Genomic DNA, 13,934 nt, shown 5'->3' with positions numbered 1-13,934 from the left:
TCCTTATTTATGTTTAATTTTCCTTTTTGAGATGAGATATTGATATGTTGCCCAAGCTGGTTTCAAACTCCTAGATTTAAGGGATGCCCCCCAACAATCTTCCCTAGAACTGCATTACAGGTGTGTGCCTACATGTCTGACTTATTGCATCATCTTAACCAAAGTCCAATTGATGCATTTTAAATTTTGTGTCCTTCCAAATGAGAGGAAACATTATTGAATTTCTATGAACCCAAGTTCATCCATCTGAAAAAAAAAGTTTCTTAAAGCCTTTTAATTCTAAATATATTTACCCTATAACCTATGACTGTATTCATGTTCACTTGGCTAATTTGTAGGGTAGGAGACTTTGAACCTCTACTTTCTGGCTCACTTGGCAGAGCATCAAGATATCTAATCCTTGGCATGCCATATACACCCATTCTAGAAAGCTGTGGAAATCTCTCTAATCTTCACGGGGGGCAAAGCTGGCTCATGTGCCATAGTCTGAAATTCCATACATAAAACCAGATAAGATTCTGAGAGTACAACTCTCTGATATGGAAGTTGAATCTTACACGAAGAGCAAAGGGCAGAAATTGAGAAAGAAGTGTTTAGCATGGTCGAAATGACCTTAGAAAGCAATAATTAGATAAACCTGTGCCTGCCCTGCACCCAGAAGAGGTGACCACCATGTAGTGCTTTCTTGCAGCATAAAAACAATGACCACAGTATTGGTCGCCACCAAGTAAGAAGAGCTTGGCTAGTTTTAAAAAAAAGTTGCTTTTTACTTAATATAAACCAACTAATAAATAATTGTTAAAATCCACAAAACGTGAAGCTTTTAGGAAAGTGATGAGGTGGGTTTTTTTTTTTTCCGTCTGATTAAAGAAATGAGGCTTCTGCTATGACATGCTAAGAGCCAGTGGGAAGAGTTGCTTAAAACACCAGCCATGAACAATAGGGAGGGTATGGGTCCCGAATGTCCCCTGCAGCACACCAGCCATGAACAATAGGGAGGGCATGGGTCCCTAATGTCCCCTACAGCACACCAGCTGTGTGACTTGAGGAGCCGACTTACCTCCTCTTTGCATCCCATCTTTTTCTTCTCCTCTGGAAAATGAAAAAAGTTCCAAAGAGGGAAGAACAAACACACACAAAACTCTTGAATTGTGAGATCTGGATGTTTTTCTTCTTTGAATTCTAGCCTTTGTGTTTGAACACAAAAGATCCCGATTGATGGAATTGGTTCACTTTCAAACTCCCAATAAAAACACACCTGTTGTTATAATCTGATTTAAGTTTTAAGGATTGTCAGGAGTGGCTGAGGAGGAATTTAAAGGAACAGCTCCAAGTTTGGGCTCTTGCATGAGCCAGAAGCCCTCTGAGCACCAAACCCCTGGCCCTCAGTTGGGACCTATGCTGGTTCAACTGGTAATCAGGGGTGGTTTATAAAGACATGTCTGGTGGGCTCCTTTTGTCTGTGGCTAGGCCTCCACCTGGCTCTGGGCACTGAGTGGATTGTTATGAATCTGGATAATCCTGTGCTGAAAGCAAGCATTCCTGCTTCTCTTGAGAGGCAGCCAATTATTTCCCACAGCAGAGGAGCACAGGTGGCTGGCTACCTGACTCCCGGGTGTTTTGGGCAAACTAGTTGGTTTATTTTCCTTAGTTGGTATCAGCTGCTAACTTTCCTTCCTGCCCCCTCTCCCTCCCTCCCTCCCTTCCTTTCTTTTTTAATCTTGGGCCAAATGACAGCAGAGTGTCAGGACCTTGGGCTTGATAAAGACTCAGTTGAGGGATAGTGACTTGGATCAACAGAGCCCCTGCTTTGTGACCCAGCTCTGAGGAATGGGGAAAACGGCAGAGGACACCTCCCTTCTGCTAGCTGCCTACACACAACAAGCATACACACACACACACACACACACACACACACACACACACACACACACACACCCCACTTCAGTTTCCACCTCCCCTCTGAAGGAAACAGGGCCAGGTTCAAAACCAGGAACTGACAAGAAGATGACTTAAACTCCAGCAGAGGAGGGGGCTGCTTTAGGGGCTCACCACCATAGGCTTGAATCCTGGGAATAAATCTTTTGAATTGAGTAGGCTTTCCATATGTACAAGGGCCCACCATATAACAGAGGCTCAAGGAAATGTGTTGAATGGATTGGATGAGTTAAATGTCTGCACCTAAACAAGGTGGTGGTTGTTGGCTCTGTCTTTTTCTCTCTCTTTACCCAGGCTAGCAGTCCCGAGGCTTGCTGGCCTTCACCTCCAGAGAATGCCTGGACCAGCTGAGTGCCAAATGAGGAACATGTTGCCTGCAATAAACTGGTTCTTCACTAACTTCATAGTACTCCCTAGTCCCCTACCCTCCTTTGTTCTATTTTTTTTCCTTTTAAAATTATCAGATCCTAACAAACAGGTATAGCTTTGAAAGGTCGAGGCTGACAAAGTTGCATTGACCCAGCCCCAGGCTTGCATTCAGCCCAGTGAAAAAGGTCTTCTACAAGGCCAGCCTGGTTCTTCAGGCCTGTAAAGGGGCTGGGGCCAGAGCGTCCCAGCAGGCATTGGCCTAGTCTCTGTGCGATTGCTGTTTCCTTCAAGAGTATTTCGTGGCCGGTGGTGGTGGTGATGCACACCTTTAATCCCTGCACTCAGGAGGCAGAGCCAGGCGGATCTCTGTGAGTTCGAGGCCAGCCTGGTCTACAGAGTGAGATCCAGGAAAGGTACAAAGCTACACAGAGAAACCCTGTCTCAAAAAAACCAAAAAAAAAAAAAAAAATGTGTTACGTTAGAAGGGGATCCAAAGCAACCAGAAGAGGAAGACAGAAGTATTTGAAGTGGTGAGTTCCTCCACCCATCCCTCTGTCTAGAAATCTCTGTTCCTTTAATAGGACTTAAATTATTTATGGAAATCTGTCTATGGAAAAGCTAAAGTCAGAAGCTAAAACTTTGTTCGTGTACATATAGCTTACTGTTCATTTATCTATGCAGTACTGACAGGCGAAGACTAGCAAGAGGCGTCCACACACTGTATGTTCTTCCTGTGTGCTGGGCCCCCAGGCTGAGCCCTTCGCCTACTGTCCCATTCATCCACATTGCATTCTCTAAGGCAGACACTCCTGTCACCTCCACTTAGAAGTGAAGAAAATGGGACTGAGGGAGAAGTACCTTGTCCAAAATCAAAAAGGGTCAGGGGTAGGAGACAGTTGACAGCCAAGCCTTGCTCGTCGCTCCAGCCAGCACTTGCGTGCACACCGTGGCCAGCCTGGCTGTTTCTGGGACAGAGGGAAGTTCCTCTGCCTCAAAGGGCAGAACTACACTTCAGGTTCGAAGTTTGGATTCCACTGTTAGACTTCTTTTTGACCCCAAGCTTTGCCCGGTCCATTAAGCGACATAGCAAACTGCAGCTGTCATTTCCTTGATGTGGCAGACTATATTAGGCATGTTGCTGAGTGGATTGTTTGCATTCTGTCCTTCCAACCAAGGAGAGGGGCCACTGGGTTTAGCCATTGTTTGTAGCAATAGAAAAATCATCTAAATCTGTCCTAGCTTGTCAGTCATTCCTTGTTGATCAGCAAGAATACCCTCCTCTTGTGGCATGTATATGTCATTTGGGAAAGGGTATTAGCTCAATAATTGTCTTTATCTGGAAGGTTTCAGCAAGAAAGCCAAAGAACAACCAGAGAGAATGGAGTATTCCTTTCCTTAGTGAACTAATCTTGTACTGCCCCAAAATGAGCCTCAGTCCAGAGTGATGAGCAGGTCAGCCAAGGGACGAGAGTTCCATAACTCTTTTTAATTGTTCAATTAGGTATGTCTGTCCATAAATGAGAAAAGACAGAGAAAGCCCTACGCTCATCAGATTTGCAATTAACTTTAAGATGATCTTGTTAACTCTGGAATGAAGTCAAGTGAAGAGAAACACCCTTATAGGCCAAGCACACATATCGTTAGCAGTTGAAATGACTGCAATGCCAGGTGAAATTGGCTTTTTTTTGTATATTTATTTTTTATTTTGTATTAATTAATTAATTTCTTCCAGCCCAATCACAGTTCCCCTCCCTCCTCTCCTCCAAGTCTCCTTCACCCATTCTACCCTACCCCCTCACTCCTTCAACCCCTATCTGCTCCCCCTCCTTTCTCTTTAGAAAAGGGCAGGCCTCCCATATCAGCCAGCCGTAGCATATCAAATTGCAGTAAGACTAGGTGTCTCCTCTCCTATTAAGGCTGGATGAGGCAACCCAGAAGGAGGAAAAGGTCCCAAAAGCAGGTAACAGAGTCAGAGACAGCCCCTGTTCCCACTGTTAGGAGTCCCACAAAAGGACCAAGCTACACAACTGCAACATGTATAGAGGGCCTAGGTCAGTCTCATGCAAGCTCTCTAGTGGGCAGTTCAGTCTCTGTGGGCCCCTATTAGCCCAGGTTAGTTGATTTTGTGGGTTTTCTTGGCCTTTCTGGCTCCCATAATCCTTCTGCCCCCTCTTCCACAGGATTCCCTGAAGTCTACCTAATGTTTGGCTGTGGGTCTCTGCATCTGTTCCCATCAGTTGGATAAACCCTCTCTGATGACAATTGGGGTAGTCACCAATCCATGAGTATAGCCCTCCAGTCAGTGTCAGGAGTGAGCTTCCTCAGCTGGTATGGGTCTCCAACTGGACCAGTCATTGGTTGGCCATCCATTCCCATAATTTCCATGCCACCTTTACCCTAGCACATCTTTTAGGCAGGGCAAGTTGTAGGAAAGGTTATGCAACTGATTGGGGTCCCAGTCCCTCTACTGGAAGTCTTGCCTGGTTACAGGAGATGGCTGGTTCAGGCTCCATATCTCCCATTGCTAGGAGTATTAGCTAGGGTCACCCTCACAGATTCAGGCTCAGGCTCCATATCCCCCATTGCTAGGAGTCTTAGCTAGGGTCACCCTCACAGATTCCTGGGAGTTTCCATTGTGCTGGGTTTCTAGCTTGTCCCAGAGATGCGCCTGATTCCAGTTGTCTTTCCCAGGACTCTCTTTCATGAAAACAGGAGGGATCAGCTTGGGGGAGGATGGCAGGAGAGAATACTGGCTTTTTCAAGTGACTTTTCTGATTCACTGAGTTAGAGCTCAGGCTTCTTGGTTTCGCCCTCCTTGCTTTCAAGATATTTATGAATGTGAACTAAAGCTGATTCATCCTCAAATGTTTCATTCAAGATAATGAGGCAATAATACAAGTTACAACTGTGTCAAAGGTCACAGAAAAATAGCAACACAAAAATGTAATTAGTAGAGTATTTCCCAAATTAAATAACCAAAGGATTATGGTTTCTGAGAACAAGGGCAGTTTCTAATACCTGCTCTCGAATGATGTTCTGCGTAGACGGAGAGCCACTGTCTCTGTCCGTGGGGTGACACACATCCATGCATGCTTTAATACCTGATGCCAAGAACTGAGGCTCATCCCTTCACTGAGCTCTCCCATACTAGGCAGTGGGAACCTAGGAGACTGTCTCCATTTTAGGACAGCCATGGCCTCCTAGGGACAGAGGCACTTTGGAAGATGATCAGTAACTGTGCAAATGTTGTAATGGAGGTGCTTAGAGACTTCCTCTTGGGGTGGTCAGTGGATGATTCTCAAGGCATCTGGTGGGCTGAACTACGAAGGTCAAGTGTTGATCACCTGGAGAGAATAGCATCTGGTACTGACCTTCAGCATGATAAAGAGCTGTGTTTTGAGAACAGCAGAAGTATAAAAACAGTTGCTTTTGTATTTGGACAGCACTGAGTCCTGATTCTACTGCACACCAGTTATATGTTCTTGACATTATTGCCATCTCTGAGCCTTTGTTTTCACATTTATAAAAATATTATGAGTATTTTGTATAGCTCTCTATGAGTGCCAAGAGACACCGTAAGTAAAGATATATAACAATTAAGACCAAGAGTTAGCAAATAAAAATACAAGATAGCTATTTGAACTTTATTTTTAGGAAACAGTCTTTAAGCATAAGTGTGCTCCAAATATCACATGGCAGATATGCCAAATATTTATTTATCTGAAATTAAAATTTAACTGGTACCCAGTAGTACTTGTCCACTAATAAATAACAATAAGTGAACCATGTTTTAAGTTGGTATGATGAGTATTTTCAGACTAGGGGATACTGACTTGAAGTAAATAAGAGTTTTGAACAAAATAACAGACTTTGCATAGCATGTATGTAAGAGGGACTTATGGGAGCAGTAGGCAAAGGTTATCTATTAGTGTTAGAATTCCAAAGTTCCTCCAAGCATAAGGAACATATTAAAAGGAGTTTTCTTCAAGCTGGTTGGTAGCACCCCCACCAACAAAATGTGCCACATTTGTAGGAACCATGGGTCATGGCAGTGGGATCTGAAGTGTGACATCAACTTAGACATTTTTATAAGACTAGAAGAATACAGTTGCTGGCTAAGAGCACAGCCAGGGCTCAGTTTCTTAGCTGATAATAGATGCTGCAGGTTAAATCAGCTAAAAGTCCCACGCCCTTAGTCTGTGCCTTAAACTATGGAGAGAAGTTCAGAGAAGGGTAAGACCTCTCCTCACAAAGGCTTACAAGGCTGTTTTGTTTTTTTTTAATCTAGAGAAGCACTGACAAGTATTGTTTTGTTTTTTTTTTTACATTGCATCACTTCCTGAATCATGTTCCATGAAAGCAGACTGGTTACATCACAGCATCCCCAGTACCTGGCAAACAGGAGGGTCCACTTATCATTTGAAAATGAATGAATCAGAATGGGCTGGGCTCACCATGAAAGGTCTGATGAAATTCCTTAGTCTGAAATGGGCCCTGAAAGGGAGGCCTGGCAGCTGAGCAGGAAATCATAGTCCTCTTCCTCATCGACCGCTGCCATTCACTGTGAACTGGCCCGGAGCACAGTGCTTTATGGTAATTCTACGCAAGCCTCCCAATAACCCTTAAAAGTGAAGGTTTAGCCGGGCGGTGGTGGCGCACGCCTTTAATCCCAGCACTCGGGAGGCAGAGCCAGGCGGATCTCTGTGAGTTCGAGGCCAGCCTGGTCTCCAAAGTGAGTTCCAGGAAAGGCGCAAAGCTACACAGAGAAACCCTGTCTCGAAAAATCAAAAAAAAAAAAAAAAAAGTGAAGGTTTAGCCAGCCTCAAGGCCCATTTTCATTCTGTAAGTCAGCGTAAGTATCATCTCTGGGAGACCTTCCGCAGCCAGCCACCGAGAAACATTCCTTCCTGTTGCCGCTCTGTCTCAGCCCAAGTCCTTTCACAGGACTGAAAGAATTGGATTTCTGAAAGCTCGAAGTGAGTTTATTAAATATTTCTGCTCATCTGTCTACAGACCAGGGCTGCAGGAGCTGTTGGTCTTGCTACTACTGTGTTTCCAACACCCATCAGCCAGCTCATTACCTGGCACTTAGTAGGGACCCAATTAGTATTTGTCAACTATGCGTTTTATTTTCAGGCTTGCCTGCACAGAATCACTGCAGCTTAAAAAGGTAAAGAAACAATCACACACACATATACACACACACACACAGACACACCACATATGCACACAAACACACATACACATACAAACACATCTACATACCACACACAAAAACACACATATACATACACACACATACACACCACACACACACAAACACACATGCATACATACAACATACACATACACATACAAACATATACATACCACACACACAAACACACACATACACACACATATCCATACCACACACACAAACACATCACATATGCACACAAACACACACATATATAAACACACACATATACACACATACACATACAAAAACACATACATACCACACACATACACACACACATACATATATATACATACCACATACACAAACACACACACACACACAAAAACACACATACATACCACACACCTACACAAACACACACATACATACATACTACATACACAAATACACACACATACAAAAACACACACACATACCACACACATACACAAACACACACACAAACATACATACCACACACACACACAAACACACACATATACAAACAAACACACACACCATACACATACAAACACACATACACATACAAACACACACATACGCACATCATACACATATACAACACACAGGACATGTCAAAAACACATCCGTGAAGGCCTCACTCTACAGTCTCCAGATCCAAATATCCGGAGTAGGTCCGTGAAACCCACGTATCTTTGTTTCTTTCTCTCCTCTTTTCAAATTCTGTGTTTGAGTGTGACACACTGCTGAAGGTGAAAACGTCAGTGAAGGCATGTCCCTGTAGGGACGGACACCTTTGTGGACTCTGAAGGATACTGTCATGGCTTGCATCTAAAATGGCCCAAAGTGGTATGTGCTGAAGGCTTGCTTGCTGCTCAGCTGGTGGCACTCTTGGGAGGTGTTTGGTTCATGAGGGCCCTGACCTCATCAAGGTATTAATCTGCTGATGAATTCATAGCTGAGCGGCTTTCAGGAAGTGGATCTGGCCACAGAGGTGTGTCTGCGGAGGGGACTTCTTGTCCCGGCCGGCCGCTGTGAGGGGAGCAGTCTCTTCGGTCATGTGCTTCTGCCACCATCATGGTCTGCCTCACCACAAGCCCGTTACGATGATGTTCACCCACCGTGGGATGACACCTCTGGAATGGCGGCTAGCTAAAGCAAATTACTTCCCGCTACAAATTGATTTGCTCAGGTATTTTGTAACAGTGACAGAAGAGATCAACACAGAGACATTTTTCCCTCCATGCAATCCTCCAACGACAGCTTTCTAGGAGTTTCTCTATGAAACACATTGGCCACATCCTTCACCTCGATAGATATGCATCTCACCATTTTGAAAATAACATACCACCATACAGTTGAATTTAAGTTTATTTCTATTTTCCTTAAACATATGCCAGGAAGAGTGGCCTCCTTCAAAGTAAGAGGGAGGAATTATAACAACACTGAGATACCACCTCTCTGTCGGAGGGCAAAGTGCAAAAGCTTAACCACATGTTTTATTGGCCAGCTTACAGAAAAACAGCTTCTGTGGCACACTGCTGACGGAAATGCGAAATAACCCAGGGAGGGAATTTACTGATTACTGGCAATATTGTGTCTGCATATACCCTTTATCCCAGCATTCGCACTTTTAGAAATTTACTCCAAAAGCACAGTGTCAAAAATACGAAACACCGGTACCTTGACCGCAGAGCAATGTGCTACACTCAATATTTTTAATTGCAGTGTCATTTGTAATAGAAAGAGAAAAAGTAATGTCTGTCAGTATGGAACTGGTTGAATAAATATGCCACATACATACGATGGTCTGTGTCCATTGAGAAATAAGGGAGCCCTCTGTGCTCTGGTGTGAAGCAGGTGCTACAATATTAAACAACAACAACAAAATGTCAAGTAGTGTTTACACATATGCTACTACCTGTATAAAAAAATGAAGGGAAATGGGAGCAGATTTAAAGCACTTTTGGTATTTTGAAATAATGGAAGAACAAAAACCGAAGCAGTGACCAGCATGGCATGATAACATTGAGGGCGCAGGAGCGGCATGCGTACTTTGGTGGTAACCAATGGCTCAGTAATTGAACTTAAGACCCGCTCAACAGGAGGGAAGTCGTGCCTGGTACTGGAAACCTAGCCAACTAGTCAGGGTCAGTGAAGTCAGGGTTCTTGGAGGAGAACCTGCAACTGACACTTTACTAAACCAGCATAATTCATAACTACATTCTGAATATTTGTCCTTAGACCCACAAGTAAGTATATTTTTACCCCTCATCAAAGAAAATTCTCTTTGCAACAGATAGAGACCATCATGGAACTACAGCTGACCAAAATGCAGGGTTGTGGGGCACAGTCCCGACTGACACATCTACAAAACAGCTCCTGTGCCTGAGGCCCAGAGATCATTACAGATGAGGGTGCAGAAAGAAGAGTGTTAGAGCCAGAGGAATAGGGAGTTTGCTGTGAGATTGTGTCTCCTTAAAGATGTCAGAAGCTACACCCATGAAGTCTCTCCAACATGGATGCCAAAAACATGAACTGAGTAAGTATAACACCAATAGACATGCTGACATGGATGGGGCCAAAGTAATGAGGCCTCAACCCCTAAACAAACACCACAGGCAACTAAGGATCTGACAGTGAGAGAGAGTCTTCTCCAGGGAAGACCGCACCAACTGGTTATCCAATCCAATGGTCAGCCCTAAAAACATAGATGAGTAATGTTACAGACCGCATGGGGTGTATACAATTAGAGAAAAAGAGATCAATAATCTGAAAGAGTGGGGGTATAAATGGGAGGGTTCAGAGGGACGAAAGGGAAGGGGGATGACGTAAGGGTGTTATGATCTCCAAAAAAATTTAAAAATTACTTTAAAAAGTCCTTCTGGGGCTGGAGAGATGGCTCAGTCGTTAAAGGCTAGGCTCACAACCAAAAAGTCCTTCTGAACCTGAACAACTGAGAGAACATATTTATAAATATTTACTTTTATCTATAAACAAAGTGCCTGAGTACTTACTTATATAAAGAATTCTCAAAATGTGGAGGCTGGACAGATAACTCAGCAGACAAGAGTGCATACCGCTCCCACAGAGGACCCACATTCGGTTCCCAACTCTGTAGTTGGAAGGTTTCTCCGGTCCCACCCGGCCCGCAGTCCCACAGTCACTCATAAATAATTACTCAGAGGCTTATATTAATTACCAATTGCATGGCATATGGCAGGCTTCTTGCTAGCTAGGTCTTATAACTTAACTCAGCCCATTTCTATTAATCTATTTTTTTGCCACGTGTTCCGTGGCTTACCTGTCTGCTGGCATGTTGTTCCTTGGGCCACAGGTTGGTGTCTCTCTGCCTCTCTTTTCTCTTCCTATCTATCTGCTTGGATTTCTGCCTGCTTCTAAACTGCCTTGCCATAGGCCAATGGAGCTTTATTTATCAACCAATCAGAGCAACACATATTCACAGCATACAGAAAGACATTCCCCAGCACAACACCCACATTGGAGGTTCACACATGGTTGATGGCTGAAGGCCATTTCCAGGTTTTATACTACTGTAACTGTTTCCTGCCTTTCCACAGTTTTTGTGAGGTGTTCTTTGGGATTGGGGGTACTGGGGTTTGAACCTAGAACCTTATGCAACCTAGGCAAGTGCTTTACCACCAAGCTATCCCTTTTAAAACCATTTTGAGACAAAACCCCAGCAAGTGACTCAGACTAGTCATGAGTTCACCCTACAGCTCAAGCAGGCCTTGAACATTCATTCCCCTGCTGTGGCCTCCAGTGTAGCTGGAATTGCAGGCTTGTGCCAACTCAGAGTATTATAATAGGAGAGGCTGGGAGGGTGACCCGTGTGCCCTGGTTTCTGCCCTCAGGGACCTGGACCTTAGACTCAACGGAAATGTTTCTTGTAGGTACTCAGAAACTTTTCCTACTTTCTAATTTGCTTCTGCTAGATAACACTGACTGCCACTCTTCACTGGGATGATCAAGGTACAAGGGTAACATTGTAAAGTTCCTGAAATTGATTACAGTAAAATAATAATCAGACGGCCTTAACCTCGTAGGAGAATTCCTTAGAACACCTGGCTAAAAGCATTTCTGATGAAATTGGTGAAGAAATTATGGGCAGGCACCAGGCATGCTGATCGTCCAATAGGAAGGGGTTACCACTAGTTAGGAGGCACCTGCTTGGAGATCAGGAGACAGAAATTTAATACAGATACTTCTGAATTTGCAATGAGAATTTGTGTTGTCTCTATAATTGCTCCACGTTAACATAAGAGTCCAAAAGCTAAATGACCACAGCATTTAAGAGCCTGTGGGATTAGGACCTCATTCACTCAGCTCTTAAGCTAATTTCTCACATTGGTCCTATCTTTTTGTGGGGCACCAAGGATACAGAGATGAAACTATTATTCAGTTACTTGGTATATTTTCTTTCAGAGAGGTTGAATGACAGGGACCAAAATAACTCAAATCAGTGGCTTTAAACTCATCTACCTGTAGGGTCTGGGAGCATAAAGACCAATGTCTGTGGCAAGCTAGACCCTGAACACCGAATAGGACCAGTTCCTTCTCAGTTCCTCACTGTGTCTGTCCATGGCAGGAATTGGGACTCAAGGCTTTTCAAGTCATTCACTTTGTGTAGGTGTGCACACGTTCATGCATATGTGTATGTATGTATGTGAATGTGCATATGCATGTGTGCACATGCAAATGGAGGCCTGTGTTTGATGGTGGGTGCCTTCCTTAGTAACTGTCAACTGTGTGTGTTGTTGAAACAGGTTCTCACTATGTTTCCCAGGCTGATCTCCAATTCCTGACAACCCTCCTGCCTCAGCCTCCTGACTAATCAGATTACAGCATGGATCGCAATACCCAGAAGTATTTTGTAGGCTTACATTACCATATACTGTATGGCTCCATTTATATGAAAGCTCAGAGTAGACAAGTCCATACACAAAGATCCAGGGAGTTTAGTAGTTGCTAGGATCTCTCAAGTATGGGGTAAGAAATGTTTGTTTCTTTTTGGGGTAGAAAATATTTCAAAATTGTATGATGGTTCTATGACTCTGGGAGTATACTAAAGCCACTGAACTGTGTACTTTAGAAAATAAACTTTATAGTAGAAGAATAATACTCAATTAAGCTGTCACAAAGACAATTAGCATGATAATTTTTTTTATCAGTTTTCCAGGTAATGTATTTCTCAAAATTATCCCACTTAATCAGAAACTAATAATTAGCAATAATCAACAAATTAAACTGGGTGTGGTGTGCCTGTAACCCCCACACTGGGAGAGCTTGAGGCCAGACTAGACTACGTAGAGACCTACCTAGAAAACGCTGACTAATCAATGACCACATTGATTATTGTGCACAAAGGAGGATGTGAGGGAGAAAAGATAGGAATAAAAAATGGGCTGCAAACAAAACAAAACAAAATGTAAAAACTGTCTGTGAGGGTGGCTAGGAGGGTTGTCAAAAAAAGTCCCTGTCCCGGCTGTGGTCTGGTACAGGAGATTCTGTATCAGGACTTTTTTATCTGGTGTGCAAATGGTTCACTATCCAAGAGCACACAGCTAACAGGTGACCGAGGGCTGGAATTAATCTGTTCTCTCCCCTAAAGCCATACCTCCTGGGGCAAGGTGCATCTACCCACAGAGGACACAATTTTCTAATCTGTAAAAGTACTGTGTCACTGTTTAACAACCATTGATACGGGAAAATAATGATAACGAGGCAAGGGACAGGGTGACAGTTACCAAAGGAGGAGGTGGTCACCAGAGGTGGAGCAGTTAGAGAAGTCTGCCTAAGAAATGTGCAGGACTTAGGCCATGAAGACTGAGACCAGTTTGAATGTATAATTTAACATAGAGCAGGGTCAGGTGGACATCTGAAAGGTTGGGAGAAGGGGATGCAAGTCGAGGAGAGGAATGAATGGCAGATGGAAGCATGGACGTGTGGCCCAATTCATTCACTTAGCAAATATTCACTGAGCCAGACCTTGAGATGAACACCTCCATAAGATATAGCTCTTCCACACAAAGACCAAAAGCCTCCTGAGATAGGATGAGTCACAATGGTGCCACAGCAAGGCAAGCATGAGTGGTACGTGGTTGGAGGTTCTTTGGGGGCTGGGGCAGAGCAGAGTTCACAAAGGGAGCACTTTCACCCTCCAGGTCTAGAGCGGACCCTCACTGGGGAGTGTAAGAGGAAAGAAAGAAATGTGACTGAGCACTTGCCTTTGCAAGTGAGGCTGATGGGCACAGCCTCTGCTTGGACATCGTAGGGAGGTAGAGCCTGCAAACAGGCTCTCTGGACCAGATTTGCTTTATGACTGTCTAATGGTCTCAGTCAAACTAGACATGAAAAGACTGGATAAATAGCACATATCCCATGTTTGATTTTGGCTTTA

This window comes from Peromyscus californicus, unplaced genomic scaffold (genome assembly GCF_007827085.1).
Source record: "Peromyscus californicus insignis strain IS unplaced genomic scaffold, ASM782708v3 Scaffold_4__1_contigs__length_199733344, whole genome shotgun sequence".
Classification (NCBI taxonomy): Eukaryota; Metazoa; Chordata; class Mammalia; order Rodentia; family Cricetidae; genus Peromyscus; species Peromyscus californicus.
Note: the sequence above shows the minus strand (reverse complement) of the source record.